The sequence below is a fragment of the Leptonotus elevatus genome, chromosome 14 (assembly GCF_054856555.1).
Source record: "Leptonotus elevatus isolate MCC_2025b chromosome 14, RoL_Lele_1.0, whole genome shotgun sequence".
NCBI lineage: Eukaryota > Metazoa > Chordata > Actinopteri > Syngnathiformes > Syngnathidae > Leptonotus > Leptonotus elevatus.
Window position 1 is genome coordinate 20,929,315 of NC_141252.1, and position 25,092 is coordinate 20,954,406.

A 25,092-nucleotide genomic window follows, 5' to 3' on the forward strand; every position below is an offset into this window, starting at 1 on the left:
ATCACCCATTGTTTCTATACAGTACTGTTTATTCCTCATAACAAGTGTGAATGCCCAATGTTCACATATCTCGTTTCCCTCCTCAAAGTAAATTAACTCAGAGTTCAGGGTTTTAGGCTAGCAATTTGATAAACCTCCTTTCTTGTCTACCTCTCATTCTGCTACTGTTTTGGCTGCTATATTTTAGAAAATAGGCCTATTGTCACATGCGTATGTTGTTACATTGCAATTATCTTCTCCACCAGAGAGTGCAACTAAAAAATGGAATACCTGTACTAGTTTCTTTCCTTTATATAGTCACATGTTTTGTCTTGTCTGAGAAGAGAATAGGATATTGTGAGCTGAGTTGCGTTTTATTAACCATTTTGTACAATCCAAATTACATTTAAAAAAAGAAAGAAGGCAAAAAATATTTTTAAAGGATAACTCCAGACTAAATCAACTTTCTTTTTGCTGATAAACTGTATACACTAGTGTCTACAAATGCTGTCTACATGTCCTGGTCATTACTTTAACATTTTAGTGCATGTTTGGTGAAAGCTTAAATTTGGGGCAAAAAACGTATGTTTGGCGCCATCTTAAGGTAACACACTGGGATAAACTCAATTTGGCTGGCTGTTCTCTCATTACACGAGACGATACATACTACGTCACTTGTTCCGCATGACGTAGTCGCCCTCGCCACCCACAGGCTCATTCTCGTACATGCCTCCTTAAACGGCTTCGTCGTGAGTTGCTGCTGTCCATTAGAGCCAGACCACGCCCAACCCTCTCCCCATTTGCAACCCAACGGTTCTCCAGACAACACTCCCTTAGAGCATCCAAACGCAGTTTTTGTTCCAATTGGTTGTATTGAAACAATCTTGTAATAGTTCCCGAAACGTATTTGTTGAGACTACTGCTCACAGCCATACTCACCGGTGAGGAGCGAATCCGTGACGTCACGATGTTGAATGCTGTCTCAGCTCAACCGACTCTCCCGATTAAACGTGGCATTTTTGGGCGAATCTGAGTCATTCTGAGTCAGCAATTCTCCAGAGTCAATACTCATGGAAGGTTCACCAATCCGTGACTGGCGACGCCGACGCCCATTTGCTGACGAACGAGATGAGACTGGAGGAGGTGATGTCGCATGTAAGTATTGTCCCACTGTATGAAAAGCCGGGTTCTTTCCGTTTAAATAAATAGATAATCGAGTCTGGATGACAGACTTAAATCCATATAGGCAAGCGATCTGGCATCTCCATAGTAACTGAGTGTCGTCCTGTCAATGAGGTGACGTCACACCATGGCGACAAGTATTAAAATTAATGAGCCGAATTAATTTGGAAAATACACGACGACACAAAAATGGGAACACAAAGTATTTATCAAACTTTACAACATATGCTCCGTTTCCCCATCAATACCTTGAAATGTTACCCTGTAGGTACACCTTAATATATATGACCCGCTCCGGCAACATTAGGTTTGAGTTGGTGAGAAAACAGATCGTTTGGACAAAAATGTCGTTTTTGTGATTTCTCCAAAAATAACCTCCTAGTGGTCTCTACTTTCATTTCACAGCAGCACAAAGGTTAGTGTAGAAGTGTATGAAAATAAGCAATTATTAGAACAAGTGCATCTTTAGCCAACATGTTTTTAGCCGACTTAAGCTAGCAGCCCGTCTCAGTAACCTGCCCCAAAATAAACCTGAGTACTTCGCCTCTTACGTCACTTCACAAATGATTGATATAAATGGACATAGCAAGCAATACAAGTCAAAATACACCATGATGTGAGTTTTCAGCACAAAAGGTAACAGAAGACGCATGTCATAACAACGGCATCCTACCTTGTAGCAGAAGTGAATGTCGTCATTGGTCCGGACAACGTGGCGATAACATCCATTGTGCATCTATTGTGCTTTTTTACATAACAGCAATGCATATAAACAGCCTACAATCTCTAATAACACTTAATATTGAGGCACTAACTTGCTAATGCAAGTAATGTAATGTTCGGTTCACAAGCATATTACGTTCCCCTTTAGCCATTAGCGTGGATTTTAAACATAGAAGGGCATGCCTTGTGAAAATTAAACTGCACTAAAAAAAACTAGACTTATTTAACAGATGTGCTGCTTTTAATATCGTGACATGACGACGATATCTTTGTTGTGTATTCAATTAAATACAGGTTGAACATGATTTGCCAATCATTGTATTCTGTTTTTGTTTATGTTTAACACACCATCCCAACTTCATTGGAATTGGGTTTGAAATTGCAAACAAGTAACATTCACACACACATTTAAACATATTTGCAAATATGTTTGAATGTATTTGCACGTCAAAAATGTTTACTCCACATTGGCAGTTCCACACTTCCATATACCGGTAAGTACAATATGTCAATGCATTTAGAAAGTCCGGAACGAAGAGTACACTTCCACCAATTTAGGTTTAAATACTGTACACTCCCTTTCTCATACCGGGTTTCATTATTAGGCATCTGCTATTCACTTAGTTTGGCACATCTGGCAGGGCTTCTATGACAATTCCGTTTTATATTATTTGTTATTTATTGATGAAAATTACTTTTAGATTAAGTAAATGAACATAATTAAGAGCATTAAATTTGCCATCCTGGAAAATGTGCTGATTCTAGAAATAGTATATGCGCCCTATATATAGGTGATAGCAGCTACCAGAGGAGCTGCAGGAATCAGTTCCGGCTATTTATAAAATCTTGACATTGAGAATGTGGGTTGATCCAGTCACTCAAAATTGAGACCCTAGAGGTGACTGTCTGTGACAAACTGATCAAATATAACAAATATAACAGGTCTGGATTATGATCCTCTCCTACATACTGTTCAGCTCACAGTGACCAACACACTGCTCATGTATAACTAGAATGATGTTACTCTCTGTGCATTGGTATAATCATAATGTAAAAATAATGCTGTTGCGATTGATTTGAATTATGATAAATTTTTAGTTGTTGCAAAATATGGTATTGACACACTGATTACAAAATATTTTAGAAAGGGGAGACATTTCTCACAGTAAAACTTTATTATTATTATTATTAGTGCTTTAAAGCAAATGTTTTTTTCTAGTTATCTGTCACGTTTTGGCATCAACAAAAAAGTAAACCTCATCAAAATTGATTGAGAAACGAGCAAATTGTGACTTGATTTCAATTGTCAATGCATTGCCTCTGTTGGGAACGTTGCCCCTGCCAAAATGGCCGCCAGGTGTGTCGTTTCGCTGGGCTGCAATAGCATGCTGGAATATTGTATATTATATTTTGTCTTTATATCTTTGATGATAACACAAAACTCATGGATGTGGAACTCATGAGGGATAACCTCATAAATGGGGTCAAAAAATTACTCCAGGACTTGTTTTTTTGCACTGTTTGTTCAATTTACCTTTTTTTTTTCCATTTAATCTTCCATGTATTCCTCAAATAGGTTTTCTTTGACATGAAGCTAATTGGTTTTGTATCTAATTGTAATAGTTGTAATTTTTGTACCCCATTTTAACACAGTACTTTCTATAGAATTTCATTGGTTAACCCTAAAAATATTAGATTTTTATCAACTGTCATTGTTAAGTATCTATTTACTGTTGATTTAATTTATATTCACAATTATTGAATTAGAATTATGAAAATATTTTCATCTCATGCCTGCTGATGTCAATGTTTGTGTAACATTAAAGTGATTTTAACACGTGTTACTTTCATTAATAAACTAAATAATTTAATCAGTTCCTTCATCCGCAAAATTGTATTTTAAATTTTATGTTTGTGGAGTTTTTATTATGTTCTTTATTTAAGAATACTTGTTCCATTATTAATCAATATTGAATAGATTGTGGTATCTTAGAAGACCATCTAAAGCAGGGGTGGGCACACTCGGTCATCGAGACCCTGCAGGTTTTGGATGTTTCCCTGCTCCAACGCAGCTGATATATGCATAAGCATGATAACGACCCTGTTGATTGGAATCAGCTGCGTTGGAGCAGGGAAACATCCAAAACCTGCAGGCTCTCGAGTGTGCCCACCACTAATCTAAAGGGTTAGGAATCTCTTCATTGTAGTTTGGCAAACTCGGGGCCCCCAAACAGCATCTTGCCTAAGGCCCCCATGAAGCTAGAAATGGCCCTGAAAAGATCCATTATCCTGACCCAACAATTAAGGTTTTGAAGCAAACAACAACAACAAAATACACACACTATGTCTCTCCCCACTGCAAAGGTTTCTCCATAAAAATAACTAATAAAGATGGTGCAAAACTGCAGAACAAGAAATCAGCGTTAAGTACAAGAATTAATTTTGTGCATTTTTTTTCTTTTTCATAAAAATCAACTCCCTCAAAATATTAATAATTGTCCTGCATATCACTCCAAATCTGCAAAAACACAATAGGCCTACTCATGTTGTAGTCTGCCAGTCTAGTGGTGAATGGTGATATTACAACTTAACACTACAGTCGGTACATATTCAGAGTTCCGGACCCCCAAATGTGAATGTAGTATTACTAGTTCCCCGCCTACTGCCCGAAGCCAGCTGGGATGTGCTCCAGCGCCCCCGTGGCCCTTGTGAGGAATAAGCGGTTAAGAAAATGAATGAATGGATATTATATTAGCCTATATTACATACAAGGCATTGCCGCGAATTGAAGATACTCTGTTTGGGTTACAAACCACGTTGTCCGGACCTAGGTAGGATGCTGCTGTTATGACGTGCGTCATTCTCTTCACCTTTGTGCTGACTCGTCACATTATGGTGTATTTCAACTTTTTTTTGGTTGCTAATTCCATTTATATAGATTATTTGTGAAATGATGTTAGAGGCGAGCAACTCCCAAGTTATTTTACAGGTTTCTAAGATGCACTGCTAGCTAAAGTTGACTAAAAACACATTGCACTTAGATGCACTTAGCCAAGATTGCTTATTTTCATACAATTATATTACCATTTTAACTTTTGTGCTGCTGGGAAATGAAAATAGAAACCTCAAGGAAGCTATTTGTGGAGAAATCTCAAAATCGACATTTATGTCCTAACGATACATTTTCGTGTCTAGCCCAAAACTATTTTTTGCCGATATGCGGACCCTTTTGCCAGAGCGGGTCACATATGTACAACAACTACTGTTTAGAAATTCATCATATATTGATTAGATTTGCTGCTTTCGCGTATGCAATGGATAAGAGTATACAACTCACACTAATATTATCTGTGCATTATGGAAAAGTGTTGTTCTGATTGTTTTTTATTTTTGTTTTCTTTTCTTTTTTAATGATACATTATTAAATATGAACAACTTACTGGTACATTAACATGATAGGGGGTAGGACTAGGTAAGTTCTTGTACTTCTTTCTACTCTCTTTGAACATGTAAACAGTGCGATATAAAATGCAAGCGTTTGCACTATGACATCACTCATGATAGTTTCCTTTTGTCAACTTTTATTTTATATTTTGTAATGTGTTTATATGTTCAATAAACCAATCAATCAAAAAAATTCATTATGAAAAATGGTATACTAAAAGCACATTTTGCACGTATGCACATATTTTGGCAATATCTAAAATGTAATTTACATCTGGTTAGGAAGCATGTAGTAGCACTGATGTAAAATTGTGGCCCCCTCCAACATTTCAATTTCCCATCCCTGAGTTAAACAGTTATGTTTAGAAAGGGAAATAGAAGAAAAAAGGCTATAAAGTTATTTCTTACATATTTTAAACACATTAACGTCTCAGCAATACTCTTAGTCTTACCTTTTCATATTCCCATTAGGTCTTAGGACACAATCACAAGAATCATTGTGTAGCTCATGAGTCACTAAGACTTTTGTTTTTCCTTAGGGTTTTTTGCCACAAGATTTAAAAAACACTATGTACGAAGTCCGTCTTCACAACATGGAGACAATAACTGTACAATGGGGCGTGAGTGCAAGGCAGGCAGGCGGCTTCACAACTTGAGTGCAGAGGGGGCTTGGTCCTTGTTGTGAATGAGAGGCTAGTATGACGTCATCAAACCAATGTCAACAATGCAGCTCTTGGAGGAGAAAAGGCGTTACATCCTACACGAACAGAAAGCTGTCCACGACGCACCGATTGATGTCTCTACCCCATTAAAATCGTCATTCATGTTATTCGAGGACAGTGGGAATTAAGCAGCATGCAGACGTACTTTTATTTGTGAGAACCTACCGTGGGCTAGCAAAAAAGGGTGAGTTTGTCGCTACGTTACGTTCACAATGCGCGAGCACTACGTGCTGTCAGCTTAAAAAAAAACGGCGTGCTGAAGCCGCGGATTCGCGTGTGTTCGCTTGTTTTCCCCACTTGTTTTTGTTGTCGACATGATGTTGTCAGTTAAACCAGTGTTGTTCCTTTTGGAGGCTTGTGTATTTTTTGCCAATGTGTTGTATTTAGCAGGGATGGTGATATTAAGCTGCACGAGGTGTTTTCACTCAAAACACGTTCCCTTTGAGCCACTGTGTTAACAACCCAGGAGCTCCAAATGGCGTGTGTTTCGTTCCCTTTGCTTGTATTCTCTGCCAAAGAGTGTAATATGTCGTGTTTGCGAATAAAGGGGCAGGTCGCTTTATCTCAAATGCGACTGACCCGGTTTGTAGCATGCCAGTAACAACACGCGTCAGGTTATTTCACAAGGAAGTTGGCGAGTTGTTATCGTGGAGAAAGCAAAAGTCTTGGTTTATAATGTATCTAACAAGGCGCGGTAGGTAACGTGCAGGCGAGAGGATCAGCCTCTCGTGCTTTACCTGCTGTCATTGTGGGGGCCGAAAGGCGCTGGCAAGGGACAAAGAAGCTCAGGCAAGGCCCCCCCCCCCCTTTCCCCTACCCCCCGCCCCGCACATCTTATTCCCGCCCTCTGTGGCGGAGCACTCGGTTCATACAACGGCCACCTCGGAAAAGCCCAAGGATTCCAGAATTGATCATTCCTCCAGTTTATACTTTCAATTTTCCCTCACTTTACTGGGTAGAGCATTACTGCTCGTTAACAACGTGAGAAATCTTACCATCAAGCACACTGCATATATCAATGGTGTTAAATCAAATTAAGTGAAATGTGATATTTGAAATCAATTGTATGAACCTTCATTGTTGTATATTATCTAACACTTTTTTTTCCCCTGTTAACCAGTCTCCCTGCCCGCACTGCTGCTGTCTCCTTCCGCCCTCCATCTCACTCTGATTATGAGAGCTGAGCATCACAGTGCTTGCAGCGCTGTGTTGTAAGAGGGGGCTTCTCTTGCTCAGTCTGCCCCCTCTTGTGCTTAACATACACTTCAAATGAATGGATTAGATGCGAGGTGACTGAAGCCCATGAAATATTTACTACAGCTCTCGCTGCAGACGGTGGGAGCACCACTGAGTCCTCATGCTCCTTAAGGCTACTATGCAGTTAGTGTGTGTGCATTATAAAAAGGAAACATGTAAAAAAATAAAATAACAAATCCAACTTCCTTGATACTCAGATACAAGATGCCATACATTCAAACTATTTTAACATATGCCTCCTCTGTATGGGTAGAAATAGATAAAAATAGATTAAAAAACAAACCATTATTCTCTTTTGAAGTCTTACATTTTTAGCTTCACAATCTTCTTTATTTTGTATTTTTTACTTCGAGCAGGGTTCGTACCCATCGCCTCCGGTGCGGCACCTCAACATTTGCTACTCAGCTAAAGTTCTGGGCCACCGTAACGTTGCAGTGCACTCCGCCTCCCATTTGCTGCACAACGAAAACGGACAATTTCAAACCTGCCCGGACGCCCGGAAAGAATGTAATAAAAGTGAATATCTCCCTGTAAAACAGCCTAATTTCTCACAAAATCAAGCTAGCAATAACAATACCAAACATCATGTTAAGTGTAACAGCCAGTTAATCGAAGCACATCCACAAAGTCGTTTTGTACCATTCTTTGTAAAAAGTACAAATCATTCTCTGTCACTTACTTTGCTGAAGCTCCGGTAGCTATGACGTTGGTCTCCCATCCTTCAAAAGCTGATGTTTTTCCCTCAAAAGACAGGCGTGAAAATAGTTTTATATTCTCCAGAGTGGCGTCGTGTTACCGCCTTACTGTACTAGTACTAAGTGTGTTTTGAATTCACGAATGCACTGTGCAAACGTACGTTGGAATAATACAGCGACGTAAAAACGCTGCGTAGCGATCTGCCTATTTGCGTAAAGGACTTTTCTACTGGGAAACTGACTAGCATGTGCGAACACACATCGCTATGCGGACAGGGCTGGGAAAAGCACAGTAGCGGTGTGCCTTCAGGAGGATAATTTTTGCAGCATTTTTGCCTGCAGGCCAGATGAAGTAATGAGTCATTTTTAATTGAGGAATAAAAAACACCAAATGTTATTTTTAAACCTATAGATAGTGTAGACTTTTTGAAATAAAATAAATAATTAAAATAAATAGAAAAAGCCAAACGGTTTCAACTTTCATTTCAGCCTGGGGCAGGCAGTGCCTACCTTAACCCCCAGTGCAGAGGATGTGAGATCGAGTCTGTGCTTCGAACTTCCTGGGTGGAGTTTGCATGTTCTCCCCGTGCTTGCATGGGTTTTCTCCGGGTACTCCGTTTTCCTCCCTCATTCCAAAGACATGCATGGCAAGTTAATTGATCACTCCAAATTGTCCATAGAGGTGTGTTTGTGAGTGTGGATGGTCGTTCGTCTCTGTGTGCCCTGCGATTGGCTGGCAACCAGTTCAGGGTGTACTGCCCGAAGCCAGCTGGGATAGGCTCCACTGTCCCCTGTGAGGACAAGCGGTTAGGAAAATGGATGGATATATATATATATATATATATATATACACAAAGTTTCTGCTACATATTCATCAATAATAGGTAATAAACTGTCAAAGGCTTAATTAACTCCGTTTACAAATACTAGCCATACACTTTTTAATCACAACCCTCTTACTGTACTACAACCCCGTCACTCTTAAGCCCTCGTAATGTAATTTTTTTTTTACGATACATAAGTAAAATTAGCCAAAATTTGGCACACTATTGGAAGTGTGATATCTGTCATTTCTGATTTTTTTTTTTACTTGCAACTACTCAAAATGTTGACCTATCCATACATATATAGTTTTTATTTAGTTAATTGGTTTTGATGCCTTCTATGGACAATAAAAGCAATATTGTCCGAAGAGCACAACTAACTATCATCTGTATATATATAAAAAAAACACATTTAAATTGGAATATTCACGCACACACGCACGCACATCCACTCATCACAAAATCATGCGCATGTGCACGTCACTGTTACTGTGTCACACTGAGCTCTCAATCCCAACAGTGCTTTCTTGTTTTGGTATAAGAATGGGGACATAGGAAGCACATAAGTCAGCTCAACCAAAAATGATAATAAGCTCTCTAGTGCCATCTGGTGTATTATAGCTTTTATGACTCTAAGGTCGCGTAATTGCGGGAAATGCACTATAACACATCAGGTGTTATATTGTCATGTGCATTAAAAAAACATGAAAAATTATTACTTATAATGGGAGTCAATGGGCTAAAATTTGGACATTTTTGACTCGTGTAATTTAAAAATTTGTTTCCCACATATAATAATGACAATAATAATTTTGAAATTTTGGACGGTGCCATTTTGAACTTCAACAATTGGATAATTGGGTGCAATTTTAGCTCACAGTGATTTTTTTCATATGCTTTATATTTGATATTCATAAAAAGCCAAAAATTGGACACTTTCCTTACAAGGGTTCTAATCACAGCAGGGTTATAGGTAACAGGGTTGCAAATCTGAACGAATGCTAGCTTTCTCTCAAGAGTAGAAGCTAGCTGTTCAGCTCGGTGTTCTCAGTCCTGCTACTTGCGTCTCATCTAACCTCATGAGCCACAAGTGAGTGATGGCGAACTAATGTTATATGCGGTATATCTGCTCGAGACTTTTTTTTTAAATATATATTTGTATTACATTTTCTTGAAATCTACTTGGATGGTGGCCGATTTAGTTGGGTGGCCCGCCCAAGTATTAACTGGTGTGGGAAACACTATATATATATATATATATATATATATATATATATATATACAGTGCTGCTCAAAAGTTTGTGAACCCTGCAGGGATGGTCAGACTTTTTGTATAAAATATTAAAATAACTATTAAATGTTTAGTCATACCCAAATCTACAATGCTGACATTGAAAATAATGGATTTGAACAAAAAGAATGATAATATTGTCATTCTTTCTTGAACAAAAGTAAGAAAAACTCAGATTTCATGGGTGCAAACATATGTGAACCTCTCACTTAATCGGACATTGCACCTCCTTTTGCAATGAGAACTTCATCCAAACACCTTCTTTAGTGATTTATCAGTCTTTCACATCTACTTTGGGGGAATTTTTGCTACTCTTCTTTGCAAAATGCAGCCAGTTGAGAGAGGTTGGATGGGCGTCTAGCATAAACTGCCCGCTTCAGGTTCCGCCACAGTATTTTGAAAGAATTTAAGTCAGGATTTTGACTGGGCACATCCAGAACATGAATCTTGTTGTTCTTCAGACATTCCTTGGTTGTATTGCTGGATTGCTTTGGATTATTGTCATGTTGCATGATCCATCTTCTACGAGGCTGTAACTTCACAAAGGACGGACGGCTTCAGGTTATTTTCTAGGATTTCACAATATTCCTCTGAATTCATGATTCCTTAGATTATGTGCAGGTCTTGAGGATGAAAAGCCAGCCCATAATTTAACATTCTCACCCCCATGCTTCACTCTAGGGTGAAGGTTCTTTTGCTGGTATGCAGTGTTGACTTTTCACCAAACATGACTGTTTTAGTTGTGACCAAACAGTTCAATTTTGGACTCATCTGTCCACAGAAGGGACTTCCAAAAAGCTTCAGTGTTGTCCAGGTCCTCGCTGGCAAAGTTGAGATGGGCAGCTTTGATCTTTTTTGTGAGCAGAGGCTTCGATCTAGCAAGTCTTCCATGAAAGCCTTGCCGATTGACTTTTCTTCTGATTGTTGAACCATGCACATGTGTTCCTGATACAGCAAAAGAGGTCTGCAAATCCCTTAATGTGATGTTTGAGTTGGCTTTTTACCTGTATTATTATTTTTCTTGTGGGTCTTGCTGATATTTTAGGTCATCCACTTCTAGGCTGGATTGTAGTTTCAGTGTTCTCTAGTTGCAGATGATCTGCTTCACAGTGGAATGATGAAGCTCATTTTTTTTTTGATGAATTTATAGCTTTCCCCAAACAGATGTGCTGTCACTACCCACTTCCTGAGGTCCCCTGAGATTTATTTTCCTCTCAGATCTGACTGACCTGTATGGGTTCACCTGGGTAAGACTAAAGTCATGTGGTTTTGTCTCTGTCTCATTGGTCCATTTCAGTGGATAGTTTAGCTACCAATTTGTCCTACCTGATCCTACTTGACTGCTTGTTTTAAGCAACGCAGCTCAGCGTTCACTTACTTTTGCACCTACATGAATTGACCAAAAACTCTTTTTAATTAAGTTTTGACTACACAATTGATTTGCTAAGCCTACACCTGTTATTTCATATAAAATTTAATGGTTCAGATTGAACAACAAAATCAGGTTGAAACAACTGGAAAGTCCAAATTGTTCAAGAGGTTCACAGACTTTTGAGCAGCATTGTACACCCCCACGCACACCCCCACCCCCACCCACCCACCCACACACACACACACACACACATATATATATGTGTGTGTGGGTGGGTGTGCTTTTGTAAAGATAGATAGCTAGATAGATGTATTATATGTGTATATGTAGTTGTGGTTTAAATCACCTTTACTAACAGTACATTGTTAAAATGCTCTCTCCTCCTGTATTGATGATGTTATTGTATAAACATTATAGATATAAACTCAGCGACCCCTGTCATGTTTTTCAGCAATCCCCTTACAGTATTGGTGTTTCTTTATCTGGTGTAACCTAGCCGCAGATCTGGCAAACCATCTGGTATGGTTGGTAGTGATTGATGCAGACATGGAGCAGATGGTGAGATGATGGTCAGTTGTTTTGGGCCCTGCTTAAAACCACATTGTCGAGGCAGGGGTCGCTAAGCTGAAACTAGAGCTAAAGCTGTTGTTTAGCTGAGGGAGTATTATAGCGTCTGAGGGACACTGATTTATAAAGGCTATAAAACAAATACTGTACAGTTGAAGTGGAAGACAATCTGAGCCTTGAATGGTCAGGTTTGTTTTAGAGATAGGCAGATTTTTTTTCCGAGCCAATGCCATTGCCGATTATTAGTAGTCAAGGAGGCCGATAACCGATATTTATAGCCGATATTCGTTTGCAGTTTTGAATGTCTTTCGAAGTAATAACTACTACATCATGCTTACTCATAGGAAATATATATTTTTCTAAATAGTACTCAATTTTACGACTGTTACCATCTACTGTTTATATGGGTTCACAGTTATAATCAGGAATGACACTACTGCTCTCCCTCAGATTTAAATTTCATACGTCAGTTACACAGTGACAAGTTTTGGAGCATGTAAACATTGTTACATAAAAAAAAAACATTACTCAACTATCTTTTTAAAATTACTTATGTTAGTTTTTTATTATTCACATAGTTTGAATTATTGAAAGGCATTACTCTACCCTTTTATTTACCTTTGCTGATGCCTATCCAAGGTTCTTACAGTGTTTAAATACAGTAAGGACACAAACCTTACAACTAAAAAGTATTGCATGTAATGCAACATATATCGCTGCTGTCGGGCCAAAACCTTGTACTTCCCAAATAGTCACTTTTCAGGAGACCCCCAAAACGGTATTTTTTATTTTTATTTTTTTATTTAACCATTAACATTACATCATTCAATAGAGCAAGCCATTTTTAACACTTAAGATGGGTCAATAATTTGTAATATATATATATATATATATATATATATATATATATATATATATATATATATATATATATAATACACACCACTTGTGGACTGACCAACAGAATAGTTTTTTGAAAAAAAGTATTAAATTTACCAAATTGCAGAGATGGGCATTTAGTCGGGATTGAATGATGAGAAACTTTAAAAAAATGGCGGACTCCGCAACGTGGGTTTTCGTCCATCAGTGTGTAATCTTCACTCACAAGTAAGTGTCAAGTAACAATGTACCTCAAAGTCAGACGCCTGTTTTGCTGAGGACTGGAGGAAGAAGCACGCACTGCGTGTCTCTGGTGTGTTTGTTGGTGTGTGCTGCTTATAAGGACTGCATTGAATATATATGTGTGAGAGTGTGACTACTCCTGTGGTCAATAAAGGATACCTCTGCTGAGACTTGTTGCCGGTTGTAATTGGGTAAATAGTTTGTTTTTTAACAATGAATTTGATTTAAACAGCAAACAGTATACACAACCTGTAAAAAAGAATTTAATATGTACATTTTATACAATATAATCAACACAAAACACGGCAGGGAGTTTACAAAGTGTATAGAATAGAAGCTAAACAAAATAGATTGGCTAAGTAGGCGGAACCAGCCAAATTATGAAAGATGAAAACACAAATCGCGGCACGGTGGTTGACTGGTTAGCACATCCGCCTCCCGGTGCAGAGGACGTGAGGTCGAGTCCGGGCTTCTGCCTTCCTGGGTTGTTTTATGAAATTCTCAGGTTCGGTCATCGATACTATGGGTCCTTTGAATTTGTGAGGATTACCATGTATCAACGTGGCCTCCGCCCCTGTGTCCACTAAGGCCATGACCCCCTGTACTGAGTTTTCCCAATAAATTTTCAACTGTACATGAGGTCGCACATCAGTAAATGACCAATTTGAATTTTCTCGTGCTGACCTTATATGTGTGGACGAGGTTTGACCCTCATCCTAGTATCCCTCCAAATCGGGATACAAGCGGGATTTTCTTTTGTCCTTATTCTTTCCTTTCTTGTTCTTTTTCCTATTTGCCCGAGCTACCCGGTACTCCCTGTCCTCATCTTCCTCCTCCTCAGACTCCTCTGAGGGTGTGTCCCTCTCCGGCTCACTGGGTGCAGTGGCGGCAGGACGACATCGCTCTGCAATCAAATCTGTCAACATGGTTTTTATCCCTTGTAGTTCTATGAAGGGGTTATATAAGCAACTCACTTTCAGATTGAGCTTCTTACAACATTCACGCAGCTCAGCGGTTGGCAACCCATCAATTTCTGTCCCTGGAACTCCTGCTTTGATCAAAGCCTGCCAAAGATCCCTACGGGATGGTCCATTTCCGGGCCCTCCCCTTGAATCTCGGCTTTGTTCAGGGCGTCGCGGAGGGCGACGGTCCGCCTCTCTCTCTCTCTCTCCCTTCGCTCCTTCCTGTCCCCTTGTCTCCCACATCCCCAATGCTCCCAGTTCCCCCATCATTCCGAGCACTTCATGCAGGGCTCGGAAGGGATCTCCAAGCATAATGGTTAGTATCAGAGACTTGTATTGGGGTGGCGAGGTACGGATCATCACATCTCGGACAGTCTTAGGGACAGGCAAACGATGCACCTCATCCATGGCTTTTACACTTAATGCATCTCGCAGACACATTCGAAGTAATCGTTGTTTCCCTTCTCTCAACGTCTGCCAGGGCATGTCAAGTGGGGGCCAATCCCCTGCCATTGGATGTTGTTCTTTTACTGCAAGTGCATAAAGGAGTGCTACGGACGCAGTCTGATCACCCATGTCCCTGGGATATTGCCGATACCCGGCATTAATGGCTGGATTCCGGGACAATCCGGCGAAACGTCTAGCATCTTGGTCATCTACCTCAGTCTGCTGTGCCCCTTCCTCCAATAGCCGCAATAACCATAAATCTAACGGTTAATCGGGCTTCTGTCGGTATTTACTCGTCAGATGTAACACTTCTTCTGATGTATAATCTTCCAATGATCGAGTTAACACCGGATCTGGCTGCGGTTGTGGCGCCATCACCCACAACGGCTGTCCATTGTCATCATATTAATTTTCTCCATCGGCATTTTGTGCTTGTCGCCTTACGGGCGGCAGGATCGTTTCCAATTTTTTCCTTCGCACCCCGGGCGGGACTGTAAATCTCCTCCTAAATGCGGTCCCCACGGATCAAAATTTCCGCCGTCCGCATAGTCGTCCCCCCATATGTTCCCATCCCACGTTTCTGGGTCCCACTGTTCGGGTCCTCCAAAACTTTAGTAACGTAGGATCGAACTTTGGCAGTGTCAGGTTTCCTAGGTTTTTTCCTTCTCTGGTGGCGATTTACCGTGCTTATACGGGCCACCGCTTTTTCACATATTTTCTGCAGCTGTTCTTTCTGCGTTTCCAATAGCTTGCATTTATTTTCCGCAAGAAATTTCTCAGTTTGCGCTTTCGCCAGCTGTGTCTTAAACGTCAGGGCAGCTCCCTGATGTGCGGCGGATTTTTCAGCGCAATGTCGCCACGCTGTGGCACAAACCCATAATCGCCGTTCGACCCCACCCATTGGCGACTTAGGCTTCACTTGCAACGGGCTGCAATCCCCTAACTGTCCCTCCCATGCCTCAGGGCGTCCAGCCCCCTCTCTCAGACATGTAGCGACAGCGCTCCATGGTTCTGTTTCCCAACCGGGAATCACTTCTGGGTTCGCGCTTTCGGTTTTTGAACCGTCAGCTTCATTCTTTTTCTTTCGAAACATTGTTCGTATTCCTTCTTTAGTTACTAAAATTTACAATAATCCTATTCGTGACGCCAAAATGTTTTATGAAATTCTCAGGTTCGGAAGGATAGGCGAACAAGATTTCTTTAATTACAATGATTTGCTTTTATTAATATGAACCCACAGCAAGCAGTAGATATCGCTAGATCACAGTGTCAATATGCAAATCCCTACGATAAACTACCCTAACACAAGATGCCGACGCGTAGATAACATTCAGTTTCTCTTACCGTTGACACGGGCGGAGAGCCAAACACCCCGGCAGATCAGCGTCAGCAGGCTGGGCGTCGTGCACAACCCTCAGCAGACTCTGCCAGAGTGGGGGAAAACCCCAGCTCTTATACTATCCCATCACCTGAGAGCAAGGAGGGCCAGTCCCTGCTTCCAGACGATGGGTCATTCCCTTCTTGTTTTGATCCCTTTGTGCGTCAAAGCGCACCACGTCCCTAGCCGATCCTATCCTATGGTTCTTTTATTTGCAGTTTTCAAGGGAACATATGATCACAGTTATACAACAGTTGAACATAACAACTTTCATAAGTGTCCTGATTTGCCCTGGGTCACCACTGGGTCACCAGTATCACCACTGGGTCACCAGTAAAATTCCACTCACATGGGTGGAGTTTGCATGTTCTCCCCGTGCTTGTGTGGGTTTTCTCCGGGTACTCCAATTTCCTCCCACATTCCAAAGACATGCATGGCAGGTTAATTGAACACTCCAAATTGTCCATAGGTGTGATTTTAAGTGCGGATGGTTGTTTGTCTCTGTGTGCCCTGCGATTGGCTGGCAACCAGTTCAGGGTGTACCCTGCCTACTGCACGAAGCCAGCTGGGATAGGCTCCAGCACCCCGCGACACTTGTGGCTAAGAAAATGGATGGATGGACAACACAAATCTACAGTATTTAAGTCTAATATAAGTCTAGTATAAGTCTACTATTTTGTTTATGTGCAATTTATTCACATATAAACATGTATGGTTGTTGGATTCTATTAAACCTGGGTGAAATTATTTATTTTAAGAATATTTAGTAAACAATTTAGATCACACAATTACGAGAGAGAGGAGAGAGAGAGCTGTCAAAATGAATCGATCGACAAGTAATCGATTATCAAATTAATTGACAACTATTAATAATCGAGTAATCGTTTGGAGCCATTTTTTTTTATTTACAATTGTCCAAATCCTTTTTTTTTTTTTTATTGTTTTTTAATTGTTCACTGATTTCTGTAGTCCTTCATGAAAGAAGACTGATTATCTTCTGTGTTTAATCAAAAGAAGACATTTTCAAACATCTGTTTTTACTTTGGAAAACAATGACCAAACCAGAAATATAGTACATTACCACCCCCACCACCCCACCCACTATCCTTTTTTTTTTTTAATCACTATACAAATACGAAGTAATAATATGTAAACACCAAACACTGGTTAATAAACAGTAATCGGGGGAAAAAATATTTGTAATACAATTTAATGCAAAATTTAAATGAACTTGATTAGTCTATTAATCGATTGGAAAAATATTCAATAGTGACAGCACTATTATTTCAGCTATGGCTAGTATGCTAACTAGTTTGTTTCATGTGAATGGTTTACACAGAGTCCTCGAGTTACGTCGTACGCACTTTACGTCGTTTCGACATTACGGCACCCGTGCCTCATCCATAGCATCTTCTTTTTCGTTAATTTCCCACAGTAATCATGCCATTTTAAAATTATTTCAAGTTGTGTTGTTGTTACCTCCAGCAACAGACGTCCATCAGCAGGTCGGCTCGCCATCAGGTGCGTCACATTTCCGTGTTTAAGTTTGAATTAGCTCCGCTCTGCCGTCCGTCAGCAATGAATGTCCATGCGTAAACACGAAAAATTGGTTCCGGCTCTTCCGATCGCGCAAATATGTTTTTTAAAATTACTGTACAAAGTTTTTGGATGTAAATATCGACTTTAACGGTGAAATCCAACTTAAGTCGAAATTCGGGTTACATCGCCAGCGTAGGAACGGAACTCCGCCGTAACTTGAGGACTCCCTGTATTGTGAATTTACAAGGCCCAGCAGTGGACTAAGGGGAGCATCAGTGCTTTTTTTTTTTTTTTTTTTTTTACTTGAAGGTGGGGTCTTCACTCAGAAATAAACACTTCATAAACACTGGATGTCTACACATGAATCCTTCTCAATCAACACCTCTCGGCTTCTGTTAATGTGTGGTGGTGATTTTGTCATCAACCACCAGGGTTTTTCCTGGCTCAAATTGAGGCAGAGGTGGTACCAACCTGACTATGATGGGTGACTACCGATACAATGTGTTAGTATCGGTGCCAATGCCAGTCTTATTTTAATGTATCGGTTATCGCGGCGGTGACCGATACTATTATGGGCCATGCTCCTGTAGCCATTTTATTATCAGGAACTAGAAATTATAATAAAACAAAGTTATTCATTTCATGCCATTTTAAGGAAAAATTATATATTGGGATATATAGATCTTTCTGTAAAATCATCTGTCATTTTTGGCTGTTGAATATTGGGAAAAATTGTGGTATCAAACATTACAGGGAGAATATCTTAAGAGTTCTAATAAGAATATGACTATTATCATATAAAAGCATTATTTTCTTAAAACTCACAAACCTCATGTCAACTCTAAATGGACAGTACATCTTTTTTACATATCTTGCAACCAGACATAGAACATTTAAGCCTCCTGTTTTTCAGTCTGTAGAACCTCCTCATGTACTCAGTGTAGTCCAAGGCCTACTGGTCTGGTCAATCAATGGCTACCTTACAACAGACATCTAAGTGCCTCTCTCTCCTTCAGTCTGTTGCATAGAGGTGTCTTCACCTTAAACAAAACAATTCATCATGCATAAAGTATTTTTGTATTTATTTTGATACATACATCAAGCAACTATAAGGTTTTCAATCATATATTACAATTTTGAGTGCAGAGAAGAGTCTCTCCAAATCTGCAGTCTGGACAGAGGCTGTGAGGGCGATAGCAGCTGCAAGGCTTGGGATGGGATACATTTCAGCAGATTCTGCAGATACAAGCCACAGAAGCACCTCCTCCAGGGATTTGGTTTGAATAAAAGCAGTGAGAGAAAAAAGATGAATTAAATTGTTATTAAGTAAAACTTGACTGTTGTGGGGGTGATACAGTTATGTAACTTATCCTTAAGTCTACACATCCGGTACCTTCAGATCAGGACTCCCCACTCACAGTCTGTATGAGCTCCACTCAGACAACAGGTCAGACTCCCTCAGTCTTGAAAACTTCTCTGCCAGTGTCCTTATCTCAGCATCCCCATATTCTGGACTAGAGTTTGACAAAATTTGCCTGGGGGAGAACACATTGAAGACAGACAAACTGCTGGTGTTTGGGAATCTGTTGTCAATATTCTCAGTCAGTGCAGTCAGAAATGGCTCCATCACCTGTACATGTTTAAAAAAATAAAATAAAATAACAGTCCTTCCGTTCACATTACACAAATACATTCATAATACATACAGTGTTTTTGAAGCTCCCCCACACATCATCATGGAAATATGCAGGGACCTCTTCCTGCAGAGGCTCCACCAGACCAGCATCAGACTGGAGCCATGCTTGCCAGCGGTCTTTGACCATGGTGCTCTGTTTCAGCTGTGGCAGAGATGATTTCAGCACTGTGCCCAGATATAAAACACAACAGCTTTGCTAGTAACAGCATTTCAATTAACAGAAAACCCAAGGACTGTTTCTCATACCTGCTGCTCCACCTGAGAGAAAAAAAGTTTTCTCTTTTGAAAAACCAAAAACTGCAGGTGAATCTTCTCATGCACAAGTTGCATTAGGCACAGGGCAGGGGGAAATAACTTGTCCTTTACAAAGGAATGCAGTGCATTTAGCTCATTCCGGGCTAGGAGTGAGAGATCGGCGATGAGAGCAGGCAGAATTTTACGCATCACATTTGTTGCTTCCTTATTAGATTCCCATCTGGTAGTGTTTCCTCCCTACCAAAAATATTTGGTAAATGACAAAAAAAATAAAAAGCACTGAATATTGCTAACCTGCAGTGTGATTTGGGGGAGTTCAAAAAGCTTCTCCATGTCCTTGAGACTGCTGGTCCTATTACTTGAGGACTGGTAGAACCAGAAGATTGTTCCAACAGTCCTGGCATATTTAGTGAGGTAATGAATTGCCCTCTGATCCTTAATGCAGTCTGACACTGCCAGATTGAGACTATGTGCCACACAGTTTACGGTTATCAGGCCAGGGAATGAGTCTTGTAGTCTCTTCCCAAGCCCATCTTTTCTCCCTAAAATAATAATTTTAAAAAACAACAACACAATAACACTGTCAATCTTATAAAATGTTAAAAGGTAAATGCAAAAACAAAAATAAATTGAAAATTCCCCTATCATTACTGCAGCGCCATCACTTGCAAAGGAGGCTAGCTTGTTGGTTGGCAGCATTTTGTCATCTCTGATGACTTGCAGGATGCTGTCATACAGAGTTGAAGCATCCCCAGCAGACACTCCACCCAAATGCAACACCCTGGTTTGGACTACATTGCTTCCCACATGGTTGGGTCCTAAAAAAACTAAACATAAAAAACAATATCTCTTAGTTTAAGTATTTTTAAATACACAATTGTATTTAATTGCACTAAGCAATGTTACCTCACAACTAGACCCAGTTGTTTTGTCACAGAGACGTCAGTTGTCTCGTCAACCCTTAATCCCCACACTGAGGATTTCGACAACTGGTCATCCAATCCTGGGGGTAAAACAGACAATAATTATGAACTTGGCCTACTTAAATTTAAAAACAATTATATGAAAACATTGAATATTCATCCATCCATCCATCCATTTACTACTGCTTATCCGGGGCAGCAGCTTTAGGAGGGAAGCCCAGACTTCCCTGTCCTCAGCCATTTCAACCAGTTCCTCCGGTGGGATCACAAGGGGTTCCCAGGCCAGCCGAGAGACAATCTCTCCAGCGTGTCCCCGGGGCCTCCCACCGGTGGGACATGCCCGGAACACCTCTCCAGAGAGGCGTCCAGGAGGCATCCGAACCAGATGCCCGAGCCACCTCAACTGGCTCCTTTCCATGCGGAGGAGCAGTGGCTCGACCCCGAGTCCCTCCCAGATGACTGAGCTTCTCACCCTATCTCTAAGGGAGAGCCCGGACACCCTATGAAGAAAACTCATTTCGGCCGCTTGTATCCGGGATCTTGTTCTTTCGGTCATGACACACAGTTCGTGACCATAGGTGAGGGTAGGAACGTAGATCGACCGGTAAATCGAGAGCTTCGCCTTTTGGCTCAGCTCCTTCTTAACCACCACAGACCGATACAGAGCCCGCATCAGTGCAGACGCTGCACCGATCTGCCTGTTGATCTCCCGCTCCCTCCTGCCCTCACTCGTGAACAAGACCCCAAGATACTTGAAGTCCTCCACTTGGGGCAGGATCTCCTCCCCGACCCAGAGAGAGCATGCCACTCTTTTCCGACTGAGGACCATGGTCTTGGATTTGGAGGTGCTGATCCTCATCCCAATCGCTTCACACTCGGCTGCGAACCGCTCCAGTAAGAGTTGGAGATCACGGCTTGATGAAGCCAACAGCACCACATCATCTGCAAAAAGCAGAGATGCTATACTGAGGCCACCAAACCGGACCCCCTCAACGCTTCAGCTGCGCCTAGAAATTCTGTCCATAAAAGCTATGAACAGTGATCGGTGACAAAGGGCAGCCTTGGCGGAGTCCAACCCTCACTGGAAACAAATCCGACTTACTGCCGGCAATGCGGACCAAGCTCTGACATCGGTTGTACAGGGACCAAACAGCCCGTTTTCAAGGGGCTCGGTACCCCGTATTCCCGAAGCACCCCCCACAGGACTCCCCAATGGACGCGGTCAAACGCCTTCTCCAAATCCACAAAACACATGTAGACCGGTTGGGCGAACTCCCATGCACCGTCCAGGACCCTGCCGAGGTTGTAAAGCTGGTCCACTGTTCCATGGCCGGGACGAAAACCACACTGCTCCTCCTAAATCCGAGATTCAACTTCCCGACGAACCCTCCTCTCCAGCACCCCTGAATAGACCTTAACAGGGAGGCTGAGGAGTGTGATCCCTCTATAGTTAGAGCACACCTTCCTTCTTAAAAAGGCGGACCACCACTCAGGTCTGCCAATCCAGGGGCACTGTCCCTGATGTCCATGCTATGTTGTAGAGGCGAGAACCCACAACATCCAGAGCCTTAAGGAACTTCAGGCGGATCTCATCCACCCCCAGGGCCTTGCCACCGAGGAGCTTTCCAACCACCTCAGTGACTTCGTCCCCAGAGATAAGAGAGCCCACCTCGGAGTCCCAAGACTTCGGAAGACTTTGAGAGGGTCTTCGAAGTATTGTACCCACCGATTCACACTGTCCCGAGTCGAGTTTAGCAGCACTCCATCTCCACTATACACAGTGTTAATGGTGCACTGCTTTCCTCTCCTGAGACGCCGGATGGTGGACCAGAATCCTGGTGGGCCTGCCGTGCCCTGTTTTGCTGCGTTGGGCTTGGGGCGCGGGCTGTGTTGGGGCCTTGGGGGGTTGTGCTTGCTCTGTCCTGGCCGGGGTCGACGCCTCCCCTCTTTGGTGGAGGTTTTCATGCATGCCAGATCCACCACACCAGCATCTATCGAAATTCAAACACAATCTGCTTCTTCCTCTGGTCGCTGAATTGGTGGAGGCTGATGTCTGTGGATGTCACTCTGCTTCATCTATCCTTCCTTCCTTTCCTTAGTATTTCCGTTGGTCTCTTGAGGTCTCCCTAATTGGTTGGAATTTAGATATTTCTGGGGTTGATGAAAGATTCTGGTTGGTAACCCGGTGGGTAGTAGGTAATGTCTGGTCGGTGCTGGATTTCACTTTTCTTTCTTTTCTTTGATCCTTCCTCGGGACAACTTCACGACTCTAGCGGGATTCTGAAGTATTCGCTTTAGGTGAACTGTATGGGATTTTTAATAGGTTTTAGGTGAATTAATGAGCACACACTCACAGGCACGCACATATGCACACACACACCTGCACACGCACATACAAAAAAAAGGAAAAATAAATAAATAAAGAGAGAGAGCAATGATGATGACATGTCGAATCGGTAAGTACCGATTGAACAATACTGAGCTCCACCTCCATTGTAAATCTCTCCTCATTCATGTTCGCTGCGGTGAATTAAGCGTTAAGCATTATGATGTTTTGCTGACATGATTGCAAAATAGGATCTGGCGGGTATTTTATTCTGAAAAGTAACTGGAATTTTTATATTTTGAAACTGTGTCGGTCTTCCTGTCCCGCTCAATGTGTTCTGTGCTAGTTTGCCATTTGATGGATGCCGACGCATGCGTCATCCGGCAAAAATAGAAAATAGGTCTATCCGTGCGGCGGGCTCCGGCACAACGTAGCTGGTCCGCAGTTGATCCGCAGCGCACACGCAGCCAGTGTAATTTGAACAAGCTGACAAAATGAAAACGAATTGGGTGCACCCATGGAGCGGAACGGACACGCAACGCACATGCGGTGTAATCCTGGGGTAACTCACATATGCAACCTCTCATTTATGACTGGGATGTTCCCAAACGAGATGAAAGTTGCTAAAGTTGTGCCTATTTATAAAGGGGGAGATTCACACAAATTTGGCAATTACAGACCCATTTCAATATTACCACAATTGTCAAAAATCTTGGAAAAACTTTTTAATGATAGGCTTGATAAATTTATAACAAAGCACAAACTATTAAACGATAGTCAGTATGGTTTTAGGAATCATTTTTAGATCATTCCACTGGACAAGCTTTGACCGAATCCATGGAAATTATTACAGATGCGATAGATCAAAAACTATATTCTATTGGAATTTTCCTTGATCTAAAAAAAGCATTTGATACAGTAAATCATGAAATATTATTTAAAAAAATTAGAGAGAATCAGAATTAGAGGTGTAGCTCTAGACTGGATACAAAGCTTTTTATCTAAAATATATCAATATATGACAATCAGAGGGAGCATGTCGAATAGACTCAGTCACATGTGGTGTACCCCAGGGTTCAGTCTTGGGTCCTAAATTATTTATACTATACATAAACTAGAAAAATTCCCGCGGAAATTTTGAATGGGCCTGCTAACTCTTTTCAATGAGCTGAACAGTTTAAACTTTCAACCATTGAAATCGCTCAAGAAATGTGGAAGTTAACCATAATCAACAGTATGTTACTGCCCCTTTAAGAAACATGCACATTCACGCACACACATTTGATTTTAAGTAACATTTCAATGAGCTGAACAGTTTAAAATTTCAACCATTGAAATCGGTCAAGAAATGTGCAAGTTAACTAAAATCAACAGTATGTTACTGCCCCTTTAAGAAACATGCACATTCACGCACACACATTTGATTTTAAGTAACATTTCAATGAGCTGAACAGTTTAAAATTCAAACCATTGAAATCGGTCAAGAAATGTGGAATCTACCATAATTAACAGTATCTCACTGCCCCTTTACAAAACATGCACATTCACGCACACACATTTGATTTTAAGTTGTGAGGAGACGTCACGCACCAACACTCCATTGATTTGTATAGGATTACGCTCACCTCAAACAAAAGCCTCTCGCGACTTAACGGTTGAAGATGCAGATTCCAGAAATGGCTCGTTAGAACGGCAAGGGTTTGGGGAACGCGAGCATGTTCTCAGTTTTTTAATCGGATGAAAAATGACCAAATGAGAGCAGGTTGAAAACTTATGATTGATCGAAAATGAAGAGGCAAAAACGGCGAAAATTACATTGAAAAGAGATCAAAAATGTGCGACTTCTCCTCGCTTAAAGTGAAAATAAAGGTACTAAATGACACCTTAGCCAAATAAAACTTAGTTCTTCAGAAAGCAGAGGCTTGTGGCTACAAAATGTGCGAATTTGATGTCTAGTGAGCAAAGATTGTGGCCATGGTGACGAGTTGAAGTGAAACTTTTGGAAATATATTTTTTGGTTCCCACCACTCAGACCTTAATTAGTCACGCTCTAACTGATGCAAGAAAGGCGACTTTTACCCCTTTGCTCACTGTCTTTGAACCCGCACAGGGGGGAGAGCTTTCATTCCTTAATTTTTTTTTTGACACTGAGCTAAAGATGACAAAAATTCCAACAAAATGAGCTAAAATTCATATCGGTCGGTTAACGTATGCGCGCGCAGCGTGTCTTTGAAAAAGGTGCTTGATTGGAGTTGATCTCTTTCGGATTCCCATTCATTCCTATGGGACTTTATTTGGGAGTTTTTTGGGAATAGCGTCGCCATGGTAACTGGGAATTCTTATAAAAATAATAGCGCAGCGAGTCAGAGCGAGCCGCATCGTTTGATA

At 41.1% G+C, this 25,092-nt stretch overlaps 1 protein-coding gene and 1 long non-coding RNA gene across 5 annotated transcripts in view; one reads left to right on the forward strand and one right to left on the reverse strand.

Moving 5' to 3' along the window:
• Nucleotides 1-5,448: 5,448 nt before the first annotated feature.
• LOC147163293 (uncharacterized) lies at nucleotides 5,449-16,031 on the reverse strand. Its single transcript, XR_015097014.1, has 2 exons — nucleotides 15,932-16,031; nucleotides 5,449-8,793 (listed from the first exon to the last, which is right to left on the reverse strand). It is a non-coding gene; the product is annotated as an uncharacterized LOC147163293 (long non-coding RNA).
• The window catches only part of bach2a (BACH transcriptional regulator 2a), a 76,073-nt gene continuing 56,941 nt past the window's right edge, over nucleotides 5,961-25,092 (forward strand). For all 4 annotated transcript variants that reach the window (XM_086094147.1, XM_086094152.1, XM_086094153.1 and 1 more), the window contains exon 1: nucleotides 5,961-6,234. The gene's annotated coding sequence lies outside the window, so the exon portion shown is untranslated. The remainder of the gene's footprint in view (nucleotides 6,235-25,092) is intronic.